Raw genomic sequence first — 16,105 nt, 5'->3', positions numbered from 1 at the left:
TAGATTCCACCTACACCTGCCTAAATAACCCAGAAAACCACCAGAAGACTAGCAGAACGGAGTCTTCGGAGCCAAGTGCAGATGAGAGGCCCACGGAAGAGGGTAGGAAGGGCAGAGAGGCTGTGCTCTATCCATGGACTGGCGGAAGGTGGGGGGGGGGGCGGGGAAGGGGCGGCCCACCGGCCAAGCAGAGCCCCTGAGTCTGGCTGGCAAAAGCAGAGGGGCCGGAAGGATTGTGTTTGGACAGCGAGTGGGATTTAGCATCTGGGAGGTCATAAGCTAACAACCTCTGCTCAGAGAACAGGAGAGCTGGAGGACAACGGGAGGGAGAGTTGTTGAGCCCTGGAACGACAGAGCTCAGCTTGGAGGGGAACAAAGGTGTTCGCCAGCGCCATCTACCCCACCCATCCACCAGCCCAAATCCCAAATGGAACCAGGGAACTTGCTTGCACCACGCGAACACTGAACCCTGTGCTTCTGCGGATCCATCCCTCCAGTGGCAGGTCTGACTCCCTCTGCTGCCACGGGGCCCCTTCCAAAGCGGATTACGAAGGAGAAGGGAGCTAAACCTGCCCCTCCCGACCCCGAGCACCTTGCCTACCCACCCCAGCTAATACGCCAGATCCCCAGCACCACAAGCCTGGCAGTGCGCAAGTAGCCCAGATGGGCCACGCCACCCCAGTGAATCCCACCCCTAGGAGAGAGGAAGAGAAGGCACACACCAGTCTGACTGTGGCCCCAGCGGTGGCTGGGGCAGACATAAGGTCTGACTGCGGCTCCTCCCACCAATGCAAGTTATTCAAGACAGCACAGGGGAAGTGCCCCGCAGTCCCGACCCACTCCAGGGACTATCCAAAATGACCAAATGGAAGAATTCCCCTCAAAATAATCTGCAGGAAATAACAGCTAACGAACTGATCAAAAAGGATTTAAACAATATAACAAAGTGAATTTAGAATAATAGTCATAAAATTAATCTCTGGGCTTGAAAACAGTATAAAGGACAGCAGAGAATGTATTGCTACAGAGATCAAGGGACTAAGGAACAGCCAGGAGGAGCTAAAAAAGGCTATCAATGAGCTGCAAAAATAAAAATGGAGACAACCACGGCTCGGATTGAAGAGACAGAGGAGAGAATAGGTGAACTAGAAGATAAAATTATGGAAAAAGCAGCAGCTGAGAAAAAGAAAAAAAAAATCCAGGAGTATGAGGGGAAAATTAGAGAACTAAGTGATGCACTAAAGAAAACTAATCTACACATAATTGGTATTCCAGAGGAGGAAGAGAGGGAAAGGTGCTGAAGGTGTACTTGAAAAAATAATAGCTGAGAACTCCCCTGAACTGGGGAAAGAAAAAGGCACAGAGAACTCCCTTCAGACATAACTTGAATCGATCTTCTGCACAACATATCATAGTGAAACTGGCAAAATACAAGGATAAAGAGAAAATTCTGAAAGCAGCTAGAGATAAACGTGCTCTAACATATAAAGGGAGACCTGTAAGACTCGTGACCGATCTCTCTACTGAAACTTGGCAGGCCAGAAAGGAATGGCAGGAGATCTTCCATGTGATGAACAGAAAAAATATGCAGCCGAGAATCCTTTATCCAGCAAGTCTGTCATTTAGGATAGAAGGAGAGATAAAGGTCTTCCCAAACAAACAAAAACTGAAGGAATTCGTCACCACTAAACCAGCCCTACAAGAGATCCTAAGGGGGGATCCTGTGAGACAAAGTACCAGAGACATCGCTACAAGCATGAAACCTATGGACATCACAATGACTCTAAACCTGTATCTTTCTATAATAACACTGAATGTAAATGGACTAAATGTGCCAACCAAAAGACACAGGGTATCAGAATGGATAAAAAAACAAGACCCGTCTATTTGCTGTCTACAAAAAGACTCATTTTAGACCTGAGGACACCTACAGATTGAGAGTGACAGGATGGAGAACTATTTATCATGCAACTGGAAATCAAAAGAAAGCTGGAGTAGCCATACTTATAGCAGACAGACTTTAAATCAAAGGCTGTAACAAGAGATGAAGAAGGACATTATATAATAATTACAGGGTCTATCCATCAGGAAGAGCTAACAATTATAAATGTCTGTGTGCCGAATACGGGAGCCCCCAAATATATAAAACAATTACTCATAAACATAAGCAACCTTATTGACAAGAATGTGGTAATTGCAGGGGACTTTAACACTCCACTTACAGAAATGGATAGATCATCTAGACAGACAGTCAATAAAGAAACAAGGGCCCTGAAGGAGACATCGGATCAGATGGACTTGACAGATCTATTTAGAACTCTGCATCCCAAAGCAACAGAATATACTTTCTTCTTGAGTGCACAAGGAACATTCCCCAAGATAGATCACATACTGGGTCACAAAACAGCCCTTCATAAGTATACAAGAATTGAGATCATACCATGCATACTTTCAGACCACAATGCTATGAAGCTTGAAATCAACCACAGGAAAAAGTCTGGAAAACCTCCAAAAGCATGGAGCTTAAAGAACACCCTACTAAAGAATGAATGAGTCAACCAGGCAATTAGAGAAGAAATTAAAAAATATATGGACACAAAAGAAAATGAAAAGACAACAATCCAAATGCTTTGGGATGCAGCGAAGGCAGTCCTGAGAGGAAAATACATTACAATCCAGGCCTATCTCAAGAAACAAGAAAAATCCCAAATACAAAATCTAACAGCACACCTAAAGGAAATAGAAGCAGAACAGCAAAGACACCCCAAACCCAGCAGAAGAAGAGAAATAATAAAGATCAGAGCAGAAACAATATAGAATCTAAAAAAACTGTAGAGCAGATCAACGAAACCAAAAGTTGGTTTTTTGAAAAAAATAAACAAAATTGATAAACCTCTAGCCAGGCTTCTCAAAAAGAAAAGGGAGATGACCCAAATAGATAAAATCACAAATGAAAATGGAATCATTACAACCAATCCCTCAGAGATACAAACAATTATCAGGGAATACTATGAAAAATTATATGCCAACAAACTGGACAACCTGGAAGAAATGGACAAATTCCTAAACACCCACATGCTTCCAAAACTCAATCAGGAGGAAATAGAACGCTTGAACAGACCCATAACCAGTGAAGAAATTGAATCAGTCATCAAAAATCTCCCAACAAATAAGAGTCCAGGACCAGATGGCTTCCCAGGGGAGCCAGACGTTTAAAGACCTTCTACCAGACATTTAAAGCAATGGTAATACCTATCCTTCTCAAGCTATACCAAAAAATAGGGAAGGAAATCTTCCAGACTCATTCGATGAGGCCAGTATTACTTTGATTCCTAAATCAGACAGAAACCCATTAAAAAAAGAACTACAGGCCAATATCCCTGATGAATATGGATGCAAAAATTCTCAATAAGATACTACCAAGTCAAATTCCACAGCATATAAAAAGAATTACTCACCATGATCAAGTGGGATTCATTCCTGGGATGCAGGGCTGGTTCAACACTCACAAATCAACGTGATACATCACATTGATAAAAGAAGATAAGAACCATATGAACCTGTCAATCGATGCAGAAAAGGCATTTGACAAAATTCAGCAACGTTTCTTAATAAAAACCCTTGAGAAAGTCGGGATAGAAGGAACATACTTAAACATCATAAAAGCCATTTATGAAAAGCCCACAGCTAACATCATCCTCAATGGGGAAAAACTGAGAGCTTTTTCCCTGATATCAGAAACATGACAGGGATGCCCACTCTCACTGCTGTCGTTTAACGTAGTGTTGGAAGTTCTGGCATCAGCAATCAGACAACAAAAGGAAATCAAAGGCATCAAAATTGGCAAAGATGAAGTCAAGCTTTCACTTTTTGCAGATGGCATGATATTATACATAAAAAACCTGACAGACTCCACCAAAAGTCTGCTAGAACTGATACATGAAATCAGCAAAGTTGCAGGATACAAAAATCAATGTACAGAAATCAGTTGCATTCTTAAAGAAACTGATCCCATTTACAATTGCACCAAGAAGCATAAAATACCTAGGAATAGATCTAACCAAAGACGTAAAAGACCTGTATGCTGAAAACTATAGAAAGCTTATGAAGGAAATTGAAGAAGATACAACAAAATGTAAAACCATTCTGTGCTCATGGGTTGGAAGAATAAATATTATCAAAATGTCAATACTACCCAAAGCTATCTACACATTCAATGCAATCCCAATCAAAATTGCACCAGCATTCTTCTCGAAACTAGAACAAGCAATCCTAAAATTCCTATGGAACCACAAAAGGTCCTGAGTAGCCAAAGTAATTTTGAAGAAGACCAAAGCAGGAGGCATCACAATCCCAGACTTTAGCCTCTACTACAAAGCTGTCATCATCAAGACAGCATGGTATTGGCACCAAAACAGACACATAGACCAATGGAATAGAATAGAAACCCCAGAACTAGACCCACAAATGTATGGCCAACTCATCTCTGACAAAGCAGAAAAGAACATCCAGTGGAAAAAAGACAGTTTAACAAATGGTGCTGGGAGAACTGGACAGCAACATGCAGAAGGTTGAAACTAGACCACTTTCTCACACCATTCACAAAAATAAACTCAAAATGGATAAAGGACCTGAATGTGAGACAGGAAACCATCAAAACCCTAGAGGAGAAAGCAGGAAAAGATCTCTGACCTCAGCCGTAGCAATTTGTTACTTGACACATCTCCAAAGGTAAGGGAATTAAAAGCAAAACTGAACTACTGGGACCTTATGAAGATATAAAGCTTCTGCACAGCAAAGGAAACAACCAACAAAACTAAAAGGCAACCAATGGAATGGGAAAAGATATTTGCAAATGACATACCAGACAAAGGGCTAGTATCCAAAATCTATAAAGAGCTCACCAAACTCCACACCCGAAAAACAAATAACCCAGTGAAGAAAGGGGCAGAAAATATAAATAGACACTTCTCTAAAGAAGACATCCGGATGGCCAACAGGCACATGAAAAGATGCTCAACGTCATTCCTCATCAGGGAAATACAAATCAAAACCACACTCAGACATCACCGCACGCCAGTCAGAATGGCCAAAATGAATAAATCAGGAGACTATAGACGCTGTAGAGGATGTGGAGAAACAGGAACCCTCTTGCACTGTTGGTGGGAATGCAAATTGGTGCAGCCACTGTGGAAAACAGTGTGGAAGTTCCTCAAAAAATTAAAAATAGACCTACCCTATGACCCAGCAGTAGCACTGCTGGGAATTTACCCAAGGGATACAGGAGTACTGATGCACAGGGGCACTTGTACCCCAATGTTTATAGCAGCACTCTCAACAATAGCCAAATTATGGAAAGAGCCTAAATGCCCATCAACTGATGAATGGATAAAGAAATTGTGGTTTATACACACAATGGAGTACTACGTGGCAATGAGAAAGAATGAAATATGGCCCTTTGTAGCAACATGGATGGAACTGGAGAGTGTGATGCTAAGTGAAATAAGCCACACAGAGAAAGACAGATACCATATGGTTTCACTCTTATGTGGATCCTGAGAAACTTAACAGAAACCCATGGGGGAGGGGAAGGGGAAAAAAAAAAAGGATGTTAGAGTGGGAGAGAGCCAATGCATAAGAGACTTAAAAACTGAGAACAAACTGAGGGTTGATGGGGGGTGGGAGGGAGAGGAGGGTGGGTGATGAGTATTGAGAAGGGCACCTTTTGGGATGAGCACTGGGTGTTGTATGGAAACCAATTTGATAATAAAGTTCATATTTTGAAAAAATAAAAAGAAAATTTCCAGAAACAAGTTTAAAACAAGTAACAAAATAGCAATAAACCCATCAATAATTACTTTGGATGTAAAATGGAACACTCCAGTTAAAAGACATAAGGGGTCATAATGGATAAAAAAGCAAGACTCATCTATATGCTGCCTACAAGAAGCTCATCTTAGACCTAAAAACACCTGCAGAAGAGACAAAGAAGGGCACCATATAATAAAGGGGACAATCCAGTAAGATTTCACAATTCTAAATATTTATGTACCCAACATGAGAGCACCCAAATCTATATAATAACAAACATAAAGGAATATAATACTAAGACTTTAACACCCCACTCACATCAACGGACAGATCATCTAAATAGAAAATAAACAAGGAAAAAATAGCTTTGAATAATATACTGGATCAGATAGACTTAACAGGTCTATTCAGGACATTCCATCCTAAAGCAGCAGAATAAACATTTTCAAGTGCATATGGAACTTTCTCTAGAATAGATCATATACTGGATCACAAAACAGGCCTCACCAAATACAGAAAGACTAAAATCATACCATGTACTTTTTGTAACCACAATGCTATAAAAAATTGAAGTCAACCACAAGAAAAAAGAAGAGGTTAAACAACATGCTATCTAACAATGAATGGGTCAGCCACATAATCAAAGAAGTTAAAAAAATGGAAATCAATGTATACATGGAAAAAGAGGGAAGTATATAGCAACACAGGCCTACCTTAAGAAACCAAACCAAAACAAAACAACAGCTCAAACAACGTAACCATTTTTATATACCAATAATCAAGCAGCAGAAAGACATTAAGGAATCAATCTCATTTACCACTTCACCACAAACAATAAGACACCTAGGAAAAAGCCCAAAGTGGTCGAAGACCTCTAATCTGAAAAACTGTAAGACACTAATGAAAGAAGTTGAAGAGGATACAAAGAGCAAAGAGAATCCATGCTCAAGGATTAGAAGAATATTGTTAAAATGTCTACACTATCAAAACCAATCTACATATTTAATGTAATCCTTATAACAATGCTAATAGCCTTTTTCACAGAGCTAGAACAAACAATCCTATAATTTGTACAGAACCACAGAACACCTTGAATAGCCAGCAATCTTCACGAAGAAAAGCAAAGTTAAAGGCATTACAATTCTGGCTTCAAGTTATATTACAAGGCTGTAGTGATCAAAACTGTATGGTACTGGCACAAGAATAGACACACAGATCAATAGAGCAGACTAAAAAACCCAGAAATGAACCCACCACTATATGGTCAATCTTTGACAAAGCAAGAAAGAATATCCAATGGGGAAAAAGTTTCTTCAACAAATGGTGCTGAGAGAACTGTACAGTGACATGTAGAAGAAAATGGATCACTTTCTTGCACCATAGGCAAAAAGAAGTTCAAGATGGATTAAAGTCTTAAATGTTAGACCTGAAACCATAAAATCTTAGAGGAGAATACAGGCTGTAATCTCTTTGGCATTAGCCATAGTAACTTCTTTCTAGATCAGCGAAGGATATAACCAACAAAACTAAAAGGGAACTGATGGAATGGGAGATTATATTTGCAAACGATCTGATAAAAGATTATCTAAAATGTATGAAGTACTTATAAAACCAACACCCAAAAAAACAAATAATCCCATTAAGAGATGGGTAGATGACATGAATATTTTTCCAAAAAAGACATCCAGAAGGCTAACAGATACATGAAAATATGGTCAACCTCACTCATCATCAGGGAAATGCAAATCAAAACTCCAATGAGGTATTGTATCACACTTGTCAAAAACGGCTGAAATCAACCACAGGTGTTGAGAATGTGGAGAAAGGGAAAAGCTCTTGTACTGTGGGTGGGAATACAAACTGGTGCAGCCACTTTGGAGAACAGTATGGATGTTCCTCAAAAAGTTGAAAATAGAGCCATTTTATAATCCAACATATGTACTACTAGGTAGCTACTCACAGAATACAGAAATACTGATCCATGTACACCACTGTTTATCACAGCATTATCAACAATAGCCAAATTATGGAGAGCCCAAATATCCATCTACTGATGAATGGATAAAGAGGATGTGGTATATATAGAATGGAATATTACTCAGCCATGAAAAAAAAGAATATAACCTTGCCATTTGCAATGACATGCAACTAGAAAGTATAATGCTAAGAGAAGTAAGTCAGAGAAAGACAAACAGCGTTTCAGTCATATGTGGAATTTAAGAAACAAACAACGGGGAAAAAAAGAGATAAACCAAGGAACAGACTTAACTCTACAAGACAAACTGAGGGTTACCTGAGAGGAGGGTGGAGGGATGGGTAAAATAGGTGATGGGGATTAAGAGTACACTTGTGGGCGGCCGGGTGGCTCATTCAGTTGAGCGTGAGACTCTTGATTTCAGTTCAGGTCATGATCTCATGGTCATGGGATCCAGTGCTGTGCTTAGCACAGAGCCTGCTTGGGATTCTCTGTCACTGTCACTCACACACACACACACACACACACACACACACACACACACACACACTCACTCTCTCTCTCTCTCTCTCTCTCTGCCCTTTCCCCACTAGTTTTCTGTCTCAAACATTTTAAGAAGCATGCACTTGTGATTGACACCATGTGATGTTTGGAAGTGTTAAGCCACTATATTGTATACCTGAATTTAGTATTACACTGTCAGTTAAACTTACATTAAAAGTAAAAAAAAAACAACAAAAAAAACTTACATTAAAAGTAAAAAGTAATACAAGTACACTTATGGTAATGAGAAATGGATGGAATTGTTGAGCCACTAAATTGTACACCTGAAGCTAATTTAACACTGCATAATAACTAGACTGGAATTTTAAAAAATGGAAAGAAACTGGTATACCCAGTTATTCAGTGCTAAAAGGGAAGGAGGTACAAGTCATGACAAAAGGAACCTTAAATGTATATTACTAAGCAAGAGAAGCCGATGGGAAATCCATACTGTACAATTCCAACTATATAACATTTGGGGAAAGGTAAAGCTATGGAGACAGTAACCAGTGGTTGCAGGGAGGAAGGGAAGAGGAAACAGAACACAGTTTACGTAGGACAGGGAAGCTCTTCTGTGTGATCCTATGGTGGATACAGGCCATTATCTCTTCGTCTAAACCCACAGCACATGCAACACCAGGGGTTAATAGTGTGAAGTACGGACTTCAGAGGACAACATGTTTGTTGTGGGTTCATCGGTTGTAACAAATGATGGTGGAGATGAGAAGAAGCAGAAGGTTGTGTGGAGAAGGGGTACGTAGGATATCTAATTTGACTCGGTATCCCCCACCCCAGTGCCCAGTAGGAATTGTATGGAGAAGTTCTCGAGGTCAAAAAAGCACGTTCCTTTGGAGATCTTTAGCAGCAAGGGTAGTGAGGTTCCACACAGCAACTTGAATGGAACTTTCTCTGTTCAAACAGATCACCCCAGAACGCCCAGCGATCACCTGACATGAATAAGGGGACCAAGGCCTTACAATTACACAAGTGAGCGAACTCATGTAGTGTCATTTTCATTATTTTATTTTCACCTCCAGGTTGGACAGGCCTCCTAGTGATTTTGGTATGCATGATCTCTAATCTATGTCTGAAAGAAAAAAGCAAAGAAAAACGGCCCTAAGTTTGATTAGTCCTATTTCCATTTTACACACAGACTCAGCACAAGGACGCAATTCTTGCCCAACGTCATGCAGGCAGGAAGGGGTGGATTCCAGATTTGATCCTGTTGGACAGAGAAGTCACACTTTCAAAAATCAACAGCAGAACCTTGAGCTGCAATTTGGAAATGATGATTTTCTCATATACTAGGCTTCCTAATTTCAGTGGAAACTTCCACAAATTGGTTGCATAGTCACTGCCACGATACTGCAAGTGTAGCTGCCACTTTAATTATTCACAGTGATTAATTCACAAGGGAAAGAATCAGCGTCCCACACTTGCCAGCTTCAGGTTCTCGATTTTGAATGCCTTTATTATTTACCATTTGCCTTGGATTTATCTATTGTTGCACAGCAGTTCTATTTTACAAACTGGCTTTTGAAAAAGAAAAATTCAACCCCTTGAAAGTAAAAATACCGTGTTATAAACTTTTAGAATAATTTTCTAAATTATTCTTTAGGGATAGGGATATTTTATGTGGACCATCCTCTGCCCTGTTGAACTTTCCATCTTTTTTATCCCTTCCCGAAGATTTTTTTCTTCCCACGGGAAAAACAAAGAGGTTTGCTAAACTTTTAGCTCAGCATTCAGTCAATGCTATTACCCTTTCTGGGTAGCAAAGCAATCTTGCCCTAACACTGTAAAGAAAGAAGCACCTTAAGCACACAATGGAAGAGTCAGATATCCAGAAATTATTTAATTTTCCCAATCACCCAGAATTAAGCCACCAGACGCCGCACTTGATGTTCATTGTAGCAGTGAGGCTGTAACTAAGGAAGAGTCAGGGAAATAATTGTTTGTAGGGCCCACAGACTTCAGAATTGCAGTAGGGGATATAGAGGCTACATCATCTCCTGAGAGTTCCCCACTGCCAGAGTTAATTCGTGGATGTCTGTGTCTCTGCAAAAGCAGCTTAAAAGGATTTGAACAAGATAATTCCAGGCAGCATCCCTTCTGCTGTGCTGTAGGGCACAAGTTCTAGAAGGGAAAGAAAAATCAGCGTGCAGCGTTGATAACATTAAGCTATTTAGTGTATTATTTTTTAAGCAGGATTTTTATTTTGTGCCTATCAGTTGTACATACATAATAAAATTACCTAGTATTTACTGAGCATTCACAGCTACATTCATCTTGGAGATAAAGTCGCTGAGGATAAACAGGACCCAGTAACACGATCAGGTGTTGCAGTCAGTTTACACAAACCAGTCTCACACCAAGTCGGATCATCCTGATGCAGAGACTAAGCCACTCTGCGCAATCAATACGGTCTCCTTATCTTGGTCTCTTTGCACTGGCCTCACGAGAACCCAGCTCTTTCCTCGCTGGAATACTGCTTAAAAAATGTGTCCTTCCTTTCAATAACCACTTACAGTTGGAAAATTGATTCTTTTCTGTTTGAAAGCAATTCCTATTTTTGCATGAAAAAGACACTTTAAGGCCAGCTACCTTTACTCCCTGCAGTTCTACAAGTATAACTCAAATAACCTCCTTATGTTTTCTGAGTGAATCAAGCCATCAAAAAGATTAAAAATCACCACATATGTATACTTGCTATGCTGAGCCTCCACGAACCTCATAGCATTAGTTTTCTGTCAACAAAACGCATCCTGAGGCATTATATTTCACTTTTTACAGACAGGGTAAGTGAAGAGTCCTAAGATGTCGGTGTCAGTGCCAGAAAAACAATCTTCTGCCCTACCTATCTTTAATTAAGGCTTGTCGTTGACGATAAATCCATTTAAAAAAATAAACGTATGAACTATTGAACCAGATCCCTGCTGACTTTTAGCAGAAATGAGTGAAAACTCTTTAGCATGTAAACCTGATTACAGCCATTTACAAATATATAATGTAAACAGCAAAGCCATGATTTATCCATCTTTCCGGGAAGTCTCCATGTCCAATGGAATTCGTTACTGATTAACTGCTTCCAATCTTTTTCAGGTGGCAAGTGACTAAGCTCATTTATGTTTGCTTTTTCTTAATTTCCAACATTTCAGCTATAATTTATTCTTTATATTCCAGGGAAGGAATCCTACAGACTGGCTTCATATTGTGCCAATTTAGGCTGAAATACTCACATTTCTTTCCTTAAAAATTAAATAATCTTTATTCTGTTCTGGGATTCACTTCAAGATTATATTTTGGATATCAGGATTTAAAACTAGAAAAGAAAATCCAACTCTGACCACTATTCTCAACTCCAGAATAAGAGTATCAGTCCTCAAATTCCTATTTTTGTAAATAAACAATGGTCACCATTTGTATCTGATACATAAAGGCAGTTAACCACATATTCACAAATTAGATCAAACCAGGGGACAGGAGAACAGGATAACATATAAGTATTGTCCCTATCAAGTTGAATGCCAAGTATAATTTTGGAGTTTTACATTGGACAGGTTATTAGCTCTCATATACACTCAAGAATTATGCTGAAGGAAATGGGATGGACTTTTCCAGGACCTTGGCTCGACATCTCCTCAGGAAGATGGAGTTCCGCATTCATGAATGCTCTAGTAAGTTACTGATAAGGCGCCTCCAGGCACTTTGGGTAATTCTATAAACAATCTGTCTTAGTAATATTTATGAAGATGTAGCTCTATTTTCTATCAATAACAGATCAAGGAAAAAAAATAAAGGTCCAACATTCCAGTTTCTAGAATCTACACTCAAAGTTTTAAAGATGAGGTAACTGTAGATGCCTAAAGAGAAATACAGAATACACAAACGAACGATAAACACAAACATAATTTTCAGTAGAACATATGATGGTGATGATCAGTAAGAGAGATCCTGTGCAAGATTTTCTTTTCCTTTTTAATTCCTTTAAGTAACAACCTCCCCATGACCAACAAAATAGAACATCCAGACAATCCTTGTTATTGGAACTTTAGCCAGTATCATGCATAGCCTCATTTCAGAGGAACGAGGAGTGCTAACTACGGTAAGCCTGATATCACATTAGCACCTAAGGATAAATACCATTCAAATGTAATTTTTTTTTTTAGTCAAGGTGACTAATTACATACATGTGCCTATACTATAGTCCTGTAGTTGGGACTATAGTCCTAACTATAATCCTACTGACATAACACAGAGAACACAAAAAGGGATGAGTCACCAACAGTGAAGAGAAGAAAATGGCATCCACAGCTGGTGTGGTGTTACCCACACAACAGAAAATGCAACAAGCTTAAGAAAGAGGAAAGGGGGATGGAGGAAGATGATGGGCCCAATCTGCCCCAGGGTGGGGGTAACTTTGGGCACGAGCAGGGGCTCCAGTGGATGCTGTGTTCAAGTGAAAGCCTGATACTTAGCTTTGAACATAAGCTAGCTAGCCTGTACGCCAGTGTCCTTGAGGCCATGCCACAAGCACCAACACCACACGGTTCTGCACTTTCCCAGGTATGTGCTTGCAAGTTTAACAAGGCCTTCTAATAACAAGAGCTCAATGGACAGATATGCTGATGCACAATGTGAAATTTGCTAATATTGGCCATAAATGAAAGATAAAAAGCATCAAAATAATGGTTAATGGACTTGAATCAAATTCAGTCTCCATGTTGAATTTTTATACAGCCCAGCAGCTAAGAATGCATTTTGTAAAAGAATTACTGAAAAAAATAGAAATCTTTTAGGCACCTTGAAATGATCTGAAACTCAGTCATTCTCCATGGATAGTTTTATTGGAATGCAGCCACACCCACGATTGCTTGTGTATCATTTACCATCACATTAGCACTACAACAGCAGAGACAGACTCTACAGCCTGCAAACTCTAAAATATTTACATGGGAAGCATTTGCTGATGACTGTTCTATAATGAAACAAGGCATAATGGAAAATTCAAACAGCAAAATTAGATGCCAGAATAGAGTTGCTATCAAAGTTTTGAGAAATGATTCTTAAACTAGAGTTCTATACGTGGAGAAGTTACACTCAAATATAAAAGGAGAATCAATGTGTTTTCCAACAAGGACTCAGAAAATTTATCTTCTGTGATCCATTCTTAGTATCTTATTTGAGGATGTATTCTAGCAAACTGAAGGGACAAAGTGGGAAGGCACTCGATTCTTGAAATAGTTTGAGTTGCGAACACCAGGAAAAACGTTAACGATTACAGTTGTGTACCACTTTTCAATGCTTTTAACAGGAGATAAGTTTTTTTTTGTTTTGTTTTGTTTTTTTTTATTTTTGAGACAGAGAGAGACAGAGCATGAACGGGGGAGGGGCAGAGAGAGAGGGAGACACAGAATCGGAAACAGGCTCCAGGCTCTGAGCCATCAGCCCAGAGCCCGACGCGGGGCTCGAACTCACGGACCGCGAGATCGTGACCTGGCTGAAGTCGGACGCTTAACCGACTGCGCCACCCAGGCGCCCCCAGGAGATAAGTTTTAAGAAAAAAATGCGACATAAAAATAAAAATCCACCAATTAACTCATAGTCTAATATAAAGAAAACTAAAATATGAAGAATTATAAGAATGCCTAGTAGGAAAATTATCCTGTGAGTTGCTTAGGAATCTAAACACTGAAGTCATAAAAAAGGAAGTCTACTTACAGAACACTATATGGTCCAGAAAAAGGGCAGAAAGTCGTAATTGTCAGAATATAAATGCTTTACTCATGTTCACCCTTTACAGCCAGCCTATGAACAAAGCAAGAATGTCCTGGCTTTCATTCTCAATGCAGAATATAACAATTAACTTTGAAAATGTGAAAATAAGAGTTTTGCTGATTGTAGGAGACTCAAGCATACCATAGGAGAGGAAGGTCAGGGGACAGATAGCCTCCTTCTATGTGGAGAATTGAGATACTGGCCAGTGTGCAGAACAGAATCAAGATACTGGTCAAAAATTAGAAAATATGGACACAAGAAAAAAATTTAAATAGGAATTACAGAGTCTAATATCTAGGACATATGAATGCAGGCAACACAGACGAAAATACGTACCAGGCTATTAATATCTCAACAAGGCACCAACCTAAAATTTTTATTTTTCAGATATCTAAATGGTCACGAAGAACACACAGGCCAGAAGAGTCCAACTCTTGGATGCCATTTTTATAACCTCACCTATAAGGTCACAAAATAAACCAGAGAAAAAGTCAAGTTAACAATAGAGAAATGTTACAAGAAACAGGAAGATAGGTAGTAATGGCATCAAATACCTTTAAGGTCAAGTTCTCTTTATTGTTGACTAGTCAAGGAAAAAAGTTTTGGAACATTGGAGGCAAACCATAAGACTACCAAAAGCAGAAGTTATAAAGTCCACCCCCTGATGAGGAAGAGATGGGGTTGGAGCACACAGCTTTTCACATGTTCCCGTGACAGTAGTCCTGTTACTTTTTTTTTGTTGTTTTTTTTGCTTTTTCTGTCCTGTTACTTTTTAATTGGATGTTGTAGAAACATTCACTGGCAAAACAGCAAAACGATTTTTAACATATGGGAAGTTTTATCATATGTAAGAACTATTTTTTGTGAGTTTGTAAAGTATAACACAGTCAAATTCTCAAGCATTGAGAGTGCAAATTCGGGATTTTAAGGCAGGTGAAAAAACCTGAAATGCAGAGGGCTGGATGGTGGGTCTGACAGAGCCCAGGCTCAAACTGCTAAAAGCTCAGTAAGGAGATTTGTTCCTGAGACACCAAATTTTCTGTCTGGGAAAGCACCATGCTAAGATACTGGTGGCAAGGATTTACTTTTAAATAGCAATACCAAGAGTTGTGAACCGTAACACGAGTGAAAGGAAACATCAGAGGAGAGATTTTCAGCATCTCTCTGCACAGGTCAGTGTTAGCAGAGACGGGCTCCACGGACCAAGAATGGACCAGGGGGACACCAGCAACTATCAGTGCTGTTAATCCATGACAGAGAAGTGATGATGTTCTCGCAATAGTGGTTTGGAGGCCAAAGGTTTTGTTCACTCAGGATGCCAAGTCATGCTTGCCAGTCAGACTTTTGAAGATGTGGTCAGCAGGAAATACTCCCATAAGTATCAATTACAGGATAGCAAGTCAGAAAACAATGGGATGGCTGATCACAAGTAGCATCACTAGGGCCATTACGACCAAGACAAAACACAAAACAACAAGTGCATTATGTCTATTACACAAAGCTGCTCTCCTTTACACAATATTCTTTGCAGTAGAAACCTGCAAGAATTTAAATTTGTTTCTTTTAAAATAATTATTCGAAAGCTACCTTCATAGATTACTACGGTGCCTTTTCTTGGGGGAAATGTGCACACCCACAGGATCAACCAGCAGTGAGAGACACGCTAGAAACTAAGCTAGACTTGGGTCTTAGAATGCAGATCTGACCAAATCTAGACACCTCCCGTTTCTGTGTGGGCCACAGGCTCATAATACCTGTGTGCAACTTAAAAGAACCAGCAAGCACTCTGACATTGATGTGTGTTTATTTAACGCACAAGTCCACTGGCTGGATTAGGGTTGACTGATCCAGGTTCGTTCGTGTGTGCTGCATAGACGGTTCATACTTCTCACTGGACAAGTGAACCCAGGCCTGCTTCTCTCCTGTGAAAGAATTCTACCTGTAGCTCAGGAAGTCTTTCACTGTGCTGTGTCCAGTCTACTCATAAGCTCAAAGAAA

The sequence above is a fragment of the Prionailurus bengalensis genome, chromosome D2, assembly GCF_016509475.1.
Source record: "Prionailurus bengalensis isolate Pbe53 chromosome D2, Fcat_Pben_1.1_paternal_pri, whole genome shotgun sequence".
NCBI classification, from domain to species: Eukaryota; Metazoa; Chordata; class Mammalia; order Carnivora; family Felidae; genus Prionailurus; species Prionailurus bengalensis.
The sequence above is the reverse complement of the archived record's forward strand: the minus strand, read 5'-3'. Positions refer to the sequence as shown.